Raw genomic sequence first — 11,140 nt, forward strand, 5'->3', positions numbered from 1 at the left:
CTTTAAAAAGATGGGTCAGAGATTTTTGCCCATATACCACATATTACAAAGTATGCTATTGCTGGAGTTGGAAATGAAATTCACCAAACTAATTTCGTACAAATAACTAACTCAATCCTTTAAGTAAACCTTATATATCTCTTTATGTGTTAATAATTATATGTACTATGTGTTGAAAACAACACTTTTTAAAACTTATCACCGTTATCACTCTTATAATTTGCACTACGAGACAAGACGAGATTTTTTCCGAATCCCATGAGCAACACTTGTTTGCACCGAAAGATGTAAAGAAAACTATTCAAATTTTATCTGAACATATTCATGGTAATATTAAGCCTGGAGCAGTCAAAGATTTGTTACATTTTAGGTGATCCGGAGTAAGTTATAAGATGGTATGTTTAGTTTTCTTTGTTTACCACGTATCGTAAGGAAATAATTCAACAAATAGGATGAAAGATTCAAGTTAGATTAGGTTAGGTTATCGAGGGCCTCCTCACCCAGAAATAACCTCGTCCTCAATTATATGAGGGCAAGGGTGAGCGACGACGATGGACAACATCCTTCGAGAGGGCGGGGGCCAATTGTCACTGCGACAAGGGCGAGGGTGAGTGATGCCGGAGTAAAATGACATCTATGTATTCAAGATGAAAATATTGAGGATGGGGCGATGCGACGCGAGGGCGATAGACAACTCCCTTCACGAGAGCAAGAACAAGCTTCGACAGCGAGGGCGAAGCTGAGCGAAGGCGAGGACAAGTTTCCAGCAAGAAGGCGAGGGCGAGCAAGGGAGAAGGACAACTTCCTTCGCGAGGGCGAGGGTGAACGAGAACAAGGGCAAACTGTCACTGGGACGGTGAGGGTGCGCGAGGGCGAGGACAAGTTTCCAGCACGATGGAGAGGGTGATGGACACTTCCCTTCGCGTGGGCGAAGCGAAGGTGAACGAGGCGAGGGCCAATTGTCACTGACAAAGGAGAGGGTGAGGTCGGAGCAAAATGAATATCAATGTATTCAAGATGAAAATTAGTCATTCACCAGTCGTCGTACTTAGTTGTCTGCAATGAAAGGCTTTCTTCTTTACTAATTTGAGCTCCTTGCAATGGTACTTGGTTATTACATACCTTCTTCGAGAAGATCTTTGTAATAATGAAGAATCATCAAGTAGTTAATCTATGTTGGGTCATTGTACTCCGAGGATAAGATTTCATTCTTCATAGAGGCGAAAATATTTCTGCTGTCACTGATGTCATAGGAACAGTAAGGTAAAGCATTGTTAGCTTATGTTTTTGATTCAGATTTCAAGAAGACAACCACATCTTGAACACCTTCAATGACGTTTAAAGAATTATTTTTGTGTCAGTGAAGCGAGGAAAGTATCTTTAACTGTGCTTTTAAGATATAAAAATGTATGTCCTTTGAAAACATTTAGATTAAAACTGGCGGTATGTGAACAGATTTTCCATTAATATTACTAATCAGAAACAGTTAAATATCCTACAACACAGAGAAAATAAATAGTCCTCAGATCTTCTGATCATAGTGTTTATAATCAAATCGTAGGTTTCAATGTATTTTTACGGTAATATTCTTTCTAAGCTAAACATGATCAGTGTCTTATTTTGCCGTATCAAGCTTCTTAGAAATTCTTCTCTGCCGTAATGTAGGACTCAAAGTTAAATCTTCTGCAGTCTCTAAAACTTTATCTTAAACTTCAACGAAGTCGTCAAGTTCCGACTGAAAAGAATTTATTACTTCTGCTCGTCTATTTATCACTTCAGCTTCAGCATTGATATTACTTTTCTGCAATTGTTTGGAAGAATGTTCTGCCAAGGAAAATGTAAAAATATATACTATTATACTTGTTATTGTCTTGGTTCATTCTCTTTCTTAATTACTAGTTTGTTTGTGGGATATAAACCATGAGTGACCTTAGAAATAATAATACGATATTTCATCAGTAAAGGGGATCTATAATTGTTAGTGTTGTCCATTTGTTTCAAAGCAGGAGGTTCTCTAATCAACCTAAACAAAGTGCAGGAGAGAACAGCTGTAGCTTGTGGAGCAAGCAAGAGCTCTTTTCTACTTTACTTGATTCTAGCGTGCCGAAAAATCAAGTTTCTTTTTTTTTTTTCTCCTCATTTATGTATCTGTTCGTTGTCACTCACTCGATGAACACTGAGTTCATCAGCGTTAGGTGAAGAGTAGAGAAGCGACAAAGCGAAAACGAAACAATACTGTCAATACTCCTGTAGTTTACTTGACAGAATGTTATCTCTACAGTGTTTGCGTGGTAGTTGAAAGCGGAAGAAAAAAGGAGAAAACAACTATTGGGAGGTAAGGATGATGGATTAAAAACAAAAGCAGCACACACAGTCTTTGGAAGTAGAACGTAGTTTTTATTATTATATCGTTCTCAATAATTGATTCCACGAAAAAAACTGAGGGTGGTAATTCATTACTTGATTTCTAATATCATTTTAAATTCGTCATGAATTTTTTAAATAATACTCCCCTAAATATTGACCGGGCGGTTCCGCCGTCTCTGGTTGTAGACAATGGATGAGAATCCAAAGCCCGCATTTTAGCCATCGTAAATATCGGCTTCAACGTCGCACAAGCAGTGATAACAATTGGAGTTCCCATAAAGGCTGTTCACTGATGGGTAAAGCGATATTTGGAAACTGGAGAATCTACCAGGTAGTGGGAGAAAACGTGTAACGACACAAGAGCAAGATAATCGGATCATTGTTGTCGCACAGCAGAGAGTACACACGCGACCTCCCGGCTACAAAGAGAGGTAGCGAATTTCCCTGCATCACGATCTACTGCTAGAAGACAGCTTAGGACAGCGGGTCTACATGCTTGTAATGCTGCAAGAAAGGAAGTCCTCTCACAGGATCATATTCGACTGCATCTTGAATTTGCAGAGACGAAACGGCATCGGAATTGAAACGATGTGATCTTCACAGATGAATGTATGTTTGTCCCTGAAAGTTCAGGACCAGTGGTTGTATGTAGACCAAAAGGAACCAGGCATGACCCACGATATGTCTACCACAGACCAGTGTTGGGTAAGTTACTTGTAAAAATGTAACGCGTTACAAGTTACTTTACTTTCTCTTAAAATGTAACGCGTTAGTAAAGGGTTACTTGCCTCAAAAAAGTAACTGTTACTTTACTTCGAAAGTAACGCGTTACTTTTAGGTCCGAAACTTTGAATATGTGGAAAAATCTTATTACTTCAGTTTTCCGTACTGCTATTATTATTATTATTATTATTATTATTATTATTATTATTATTATTATTATTATTATTATTATTATTATTATTATTATTATTGCACGTTTTGAATCGATTTATGTAAATGCAAGGACAAATTTTTACTTGACAACTCTATGAACGTTTTAATGTAATGTAACATTGACTAAAATGCCATACTGCGTTACTCGTAGGGATGGGCACGAGTGAATTCGAGCAAGTTTTCTTTGAAACTCGATTCGACTAGAAACAGACATCTTTGAGCTCGACCTGAGAACTCGGCTTGAAAAATTTCCTCCAACTCGACTCGAATTCAGGTCGAGTTTCGAGTCGAGTCGAGTCAAATCTGGTGTATAGTTTCGAGTACTCTCTTCAAGTATCTTACATAGACAATATAATTATTATCAATGGTACTACTACTACTACTACAACTTCTTCTTCTATTATTATTATTATTATTATTATTATTATTATTATTATTATTATTATTATAATGACACTGTGTACAAACATGAAAAATAGGCGGTTTATATATGAATACTAAAAATGTAGTTGATTGCCAACCTCGGTAGTCGTGAAGTCTAGGAGTAAAGGACATTGTTCACGAGCTTCTGAATTTGGGTTGAGGGTCTAGGTTGAGTATTCGGGCTCGAGCCAAGCGTTGTTAAAAGGTATAGGGCACTGGCCAAATATCTTCAAAACTGCTCGGCCCGGGTTTAGAATTGTCAACGACTCGAGCAGATCGGCTCACAGCTCATTCACTATCGACTCAAACCGAGAAGTGAGCTGAGCCAACAACTCACCCAACCGAGTCGGCTAGAGCCCTTCGCTCAGTTGAGTCGAACCGACCAGATGGCTTATCCCAACCAAGCCAGTTCAAGCGTTCACCCCAAGCGAACCGGCTCGAGCCATCGGCTTAGTTAAGCCAAGCCGAGCTAAGCTTTTTATAAAAAATATCTTGTAGTCTCGCTATCGAGACGAGACGAGATGCAAGCAGTGTCCCCTCTCGTAAGCAACACTAAAAGTATTCCATATTACTGCTTAGCTTACATTTCTCATGGCTTTCGATTTCCAGTATAATCAGCCCATGATTTCAAAACGAGTTAAAACGAGAGAACCACTTATCAAACTCGACTCGAAACTCGACTTGGATTCTAGTCGAGTTTTAGCTTGACTTGTGCCCATCCCTATGCGTTAGAATAAATTGTTGCTTATTATTATTCTGCTAAACTAATTATATAATAATAACAATGCTGCTATGTAAAATTAAAAATACAGAATATAGAGAAACATTACACTACAACTGACGAAATGAGAACACATGAACTGGGGGTGAATCAAAATTGCCAATAACTCTAAAATCGATACATGCTCTTTAAAGCTAGTTGTTCCAAACTCTATAATCAACGGGACTTTAGGATATGCAAACTGATCTAAAAGAACCCTAATATTACATACCATCAACATTACATGATATCAATAAAGTAGGCCTGCTCATCAGAACACCGTTTATTCATATTAAACCTTTACTGAATGTCGTTCATTATGGCACCCTAATTGTTGATAAATATTTCCCGCCGGGGCACCACTTTACTTTTAAATTCTGTTCACCATCATCTTCAGCTTTTAAGAAAAAGCATTCTTTCAAATGTTCGAACAATAAAATATTTTCGTTCTCCATCTTTATAAAAACAATACCATTCAAAGTAAAATAGACTACCAGTACCATTGCACTCGTAGTTCACTCACTGAATGTATTGATTTGGAGCTGTCAAAATCTAAGACAAAGTCTTTCAGGTGCTTGCAATCAGTACACGTGATTTTCCTGAGGCTGTCCTCATCTTCCAAAAGCAGCAAGTGGCACTATATTTTGTTATGTAAATAAACAAATCAAATTGTATCTATGAATGTATTTGCAAGCTACCAACTTAAAGTTCGTAAGGCGAAACAGGAAAATGCACATCGAAATTTCCCGTTCCGCCTTGCATTAAGATGAAAAGTGATAACAGGTTTTACATGCTAATTTCATTGCTAGAGGTCATAAGGCGAAACGGGATAAGGCGAACAGTGCAGGAATTGTCGTCAGTTACTGACATTGTTCATGCTCCATTGTTCCATTCTGAGAAATTCACTTACAGGAAAGAAACATTTCTTTCCGAAAAAAAATATACTTATATTGTAGTTACTCATCCGAAATGTAACGCTAAAAAGTAACGCGAACTAGGTACGTTACTTAAAAATTTGTAACGCGTTACCGTTACAGTTACTTTGGAAAAAATGTAACGTGTTACTAGGAAACGTTACTTGCGTTACGTTACTTCCCAAGACTGCCACAGACGGCACTGTAGGTGTGTTTCCGTGTCATCCTGAGGTTTCTTGACGTCATCCTGGGGTTTGTTAATGTCAAAAGTTAATATCATGCTGCCATTCACTTGCCCATATGTCTCGGGTAGTTCAGAATTAGGTGGGGCAGCAAGGTGATCTGGATGTTCGAGATTGGTCCCACTTGGTGCCGACATGAACCTGATTAAGAACATGTAGGCGGAAGTTAAAAGAATTATGAAGGAACACAGGCCTAATCCTTTACCTACCACGAAAACAGAATTATGGAATTTAATTTCTGATGCATGGGAGAAAGTTTCTGCGAGCGAACGTTACCTTCGGACTCTCACTGAAGGGATGCCGAGAAGGGTCCAGGTTGTCGAACGACTTATCATTCGACCAATGTTTAAATTTTAAATTTTAAAGGTGAGCCTTAAGGCCTCTATGAAGAGCGGCCCTGGACCGGTTTCAACATGTGCGCTCTAATACTCGCGATGTGTGATTACATGTAACCTTTTATTGCACTTGATCATTTTTTATTTCTCATAATTTGAGAGCTAATCGAAGTTATTCTGCTTATTTTAAACCTTTGATTCTAGTTCTTTAACCTCTTCTAGATCTTTTCGGGAAACCGATGTTGCCATTTCTTTTTTCAAAATCTGCGGAAACCTCTAACACTACTGCATGAGACAGGGGCACGGTTCATCAGTGGTGCCCTCCCCGCTGGTCTAGTGGCTAGTACGTGCTCCTTTCGTGTACGGGTCATGGGTCCGATTATCTGTGGGAGAGACTTTTAAATTCTGTTCGTGTACCTGTCGTTAAGATAGTTACTGGAAAAACTGTAGACTGTACAATGAAGTAAAAATATAGTAAAATAAGGAAATTAAGTTATTGCTACTTATTCCTGTTACTGCTACTAACTAAAAAAAAAGTGGTAGAACGCTTATCTCTGGTGCTTGGGGTCCCTGGTTCGACCCCCGGTAAAGTAAGGTTCTGGTGGATAACATCGTGTCAGTGGATTTTCTCGGGGTATTCCCATTTCCTTCCACTTTCTCATTCTACTTATTCTTCCATAATCATTCGTTTGCTTTAATCATCGTCTCCCTTATTCTAAATGGTATAATAGTGAGACGTTAAACTGTAAGATATCATTTCATTTTTTTTACTGTTGCATGAGTTAACACTTCCCTCACAAATGCAAAAAAAAAAAAAAAACTAACTAACTAACTCTATGGCCTATGGAACCCGGAGGTTCAATGCCGCGTTCACAAAAGCTCTCCACTGACTTCTATCCTTAGCTAACTGCATCCAGTTTCTACTCTGTATTCCAATCTCTGCGAGATCCATCTTAATATTGTCCTCCCATCTGCGCCTAGGTCTTCCTAATGGTCGTTTTCCGATTGGTCTTCCAATCAAAACTTTGAAAGCGTCTCTACTTTCTTCCATTCTAGCTACATGACCCGCCCATCTAAGCCTCCTAGACTTGACGACCCTAACAATGTTGGGTAAACCATATAAATTATGTAGTTCCTCGTTATGAAGTTTCCGCCATTCCCCATTCCCGTTCCTCTTGGGTCCGAATATTCGTCTCAGGATCTTGTTCTCAAATACTTTCAGTCTATGTTCTTCCCTCAGAGTAAGTGACCATGTTTCGCAGCCATACAGAACAACAGGCATGATTATCGTTTTGTATATTTTAAGTTTCAAATTCCTCGACAGAATTCGCGACGACAAGAGATTTTGAACCGAATAGCAACACGAATTCCCTGCTTTTAGTCGACATTTAATTTCTCCGTGAATATGATTTTCCTCTGTTAATATTGATCCTAGATATTTGAAACTATCCACTTTATCAAAAGTATTATTTAGTAGTTTAACGCATCCATAATTTGCTGTATTCCGGTCCCGACGCACTTCCATGTATTTAGTTTTCTCTGCATTTACTTCTAAACCCATGTCCCTGCAAGCGTTTAATAAGATCTCTGCATTTCTTTCTATTGTTCTCCTATCATCTCCTATTAAATTTACATCATCAGCATATGCCATAACCTGGTGAATACCGTTCAACTGTAAGCCCTGTTTGCTATCTTTGATTTTCCTTATAGCGTATTCCAAAACGAAGTTAAATAATAATGGCGACAACGCATCTCCTTGTTTCAGGCCATTTTCGACGTGAAAGCTCGTGGACAGAAAATTTCCTACCCGGACTTTACTTTGGGATTCATTTAAACATATCTTAATTAATCTAATTAGCTTTCTCGGTATTCCAAGTTCTGCAAGAACGTTGTATAATGTTTCTCTCCTAACCGAGTCGTACGCCTTTCTAAAATCAATAAATAGTTGATGTACCGAGGTATTGTATTCCCACTTTTTTTCGAGTATTTGGCGAATGGTAAATATTTGGTCGATAGTTGATCGATTTCGTCTAAATCCGCACTGATAATCTCCAATAATTTCATCTGCATATGGGGTCAGTCTTGCTAACAGAATATTTGAAAGGATTTTATAGGATGTTGACAGAAGAGAAATGCCTCGATAATTATTACAGTCAGTTTTGTCGCCTTTCTTGTGGATTGGAACAATGATTGATTCTTTCCACTCTTGTGGCAATTCTTCCTTGTTCCAGATAAGGAGAATGAGTTTGTGTATCTTGTTCCACAATTTTTCGCCTCCAGCTAAAATTAACTCAGCCGGAATTTCATCTACACCCGGAGATTTGTGTTTCTTCAATTTCTTTATAGCGGTTTCTACTTCTATTCGGTTGGGTTCTGGAATATACGGTTCTGCGGTGTGTATCTCCTTTTCTCCACGAACACTAGTTTTTGGTTGCGTGTTAAGCAAATCGTCAAAGAAATCTTTCCATCTATTTAAGATGCTATCCGTGTCAGTGAGAACTGTACCGTCAGATTTCTTTAATATATAAGCACGAGGTTGATAGCCTTTCTTAAATTCGTTGATTCCCTTATACATGTCCCGTATGTTTTTATTGTTACTATTATCTTCAAGTTCCTTAATTTTAGCTTTCAGAAAATCGCGTTTCTTTGTTCTAAAAGTTTTGGAAGTTTCCCGCCTGATATCTGCGAAATTTTGTGTAGTCATTTCATTCGGATTTTGTAGCCAGCGTAATTTTGCCTGTTTTCTCTTCTCTGCTAGTTTTATGCATTCCTGGTCGAACCATGGTTTGTTCCTACGTATTTCCGCGTGTCCCAATTTTTCTTTTGCTGAAATTTTAATGCTATCTCTAATTTCAATCCAGTTATCCTCAACACTAGTGCACTCCGAATCTTCTAAAGCCGAAAATCTATTCGAAACTTCAATCTGATATTCCTCTCTTACCTGGCTCTCTTCTAATTTCTTTAAATTGAATCTCTCCGTTTTCGGACAATGAATATTACCTTTATTCAACGATAACCTCTCTCGTATTATCGCTGCTACCAGGTAGTGGTCAGTGTCACAATCAGCCCCTCTAAATGACCGGACATCAATTATGCTAGATTGCCTTCTTCTATCTACTAAAACGTGATCAATTTGATTATGTGTTTTCCCGTCTGGTGATGTCCAAGTGTATTTATGAACGTCGCGATGTGGGAATTTTGTACTCTTCACGATTAGGTTTTTGGATGTTGCAAAGTTCACGAGTCTAACACCGTTGTCATTACTTTCCTTATGCAGACTTTCGTTCCCTATAATCGGTTTGAAAATATCCTCTCGTCCTACCTTCGCATTGAAATCCCCTAATAGAATTTTCATATGGTATCGCGGGAGTTGGTCAAATATCCGTTCCACTTCTTCGTAAAAACTGTCTTTTATATCGTCATCCTTATCTTCTGTTGGGGCATGTACATTTAAAACAATAATATCACACCACCGTCCCTTAAGAGTAATAAAAGAAAGTCTGTCAGTAACAAATTCAACCCGTTTAATTGCTGGTAATATACGTTTATGAACGAAAAACCCTGTTCCTAACTGGTGATTTTTATTTCCTTCCCCGTAAAAGAACGTAAAATTTCCGGAATTCTCAGATCCATTTCCTTCCCACCTAACTTCCTGAACTCCTACTACGTCCATCCTGTATTTCTCTAACTCCCTCGTTACGGATTTTAACGCGCCTACCCTATAAAGACTCCTAATATTCCATGTTCCAAATCTCATGTCCATTTTCTTTTGCTGAGGTCGTGCCAAGTTATCAGTCCTTGTCCGAGGCTTTTGTGAATATTTCTGAACAAGTGCTTTTTTTTTACAGGATAGGGTTGTTAGCCCTACCCAAACCCCCAAGCTGGAGGACCACTCCTAGTCGGCTGTCCGCGACTGCTTATTCAGTATATTCGCAGCTAACCTCTATATCTAGAGGCCTTCTCCTCGATCCGCAACCTGAGGACGCGCCATGCCGTGGTGATAGGAACCCACATAATTAAAGCTACAATGAATATTATTTCAACCAATGGTAGAAATACATTTTCAACAAAATAAATAAATAAAATAAATAAATCATCTATTAATAATTTAACTTCATGAAACTGCAATAGTACAGCATATATCATAATCTGGGGGGGGGGGGTAAAAGTGAGGGGGAACACGGATGGACCTCGCTCCCCCGCTTCCAAAACAATAAGGCATCCCTCCACTTTCTAGAAAATTACAATGAGCACAGATAGGTACGGGGAACGGCATGTTGTCATGCGTTCCCCTACCTTTTCAGATCCACTTTTATTTCTGATCATAATTACCATTATTCAATATATTTATACTGACTGCATCCTTAACCGTACTGGTGAAAAAAAAAAACTAACAAATATAATATAATCAAATTCAGCTACTTATACACTAATACAAAAAATAAAAAGCATAATAACTATACTTTTAAAAAATCCACTAATCATTATTCGGATATTGAAGATAAGTGGAGGAAGACTTAAATCAATGAAGGACAAGGGTGGCTGGTGCGATTTGTTGATCTTCACCTGAAGGAGAGATCTAGCAAGTGGTCAAAACGAAAGGGAAATTGGAATATTATCGAAAGACGTTTAAAGAAAGAGAAAAAACAGAGCAAGAGATGATAATACGGGTCTCTCGATAATACACTATTTTGCTTAGGTTATCATACACTTTCATTTGTTTTCATCTGACACTATTGCCATCTGTAAATAATCTATGTAAATATGATATTCAGTGTACTGGTCATAGCTTAGTTATTGTAAGTTTTTGTGTTGATAGGCAGTAGCGGATCCAGGGGTGCGATCGTCCCCCCCAGAAGAGGAAACTTTTTTATTATATATGTATAAATGAAACCCATCCCAGGGTTTGGACTTCTTAAAAGTAGCTTTAGGTAGCAGTATTCCAACCCACCGCCTCCCCTCCCAGAAGTCCGTCCTGGATCCGCCCCTGTTGATAGGTTGGAAAGGAGCTCCATGGACGAGCTCGAAATGTACCGAATTATTAAACAATTGTTTTGAGGACGCATATTGGATTTTTTCTTCTTAAATTATCATATTGTCTGTCTTCTCATGCCTGTTCAATATTAACGTACTGTATACATACCTTGTTGCCTGAGTAGACTG

This window comes from Thermobia domestica, chromosome 4, assembly GCF_964235325.1.
Source record: "Thermobia domestica chromosome 4, izTheDome1.hap1.1, whole genome shotgun sequence".
Taxonomy (NCBI): Eukaryota; Metazoa; Arthropoda; class Insecta; order Zygentoma; family Lepismatidae; genus Thermobia; species Thermobia domestica.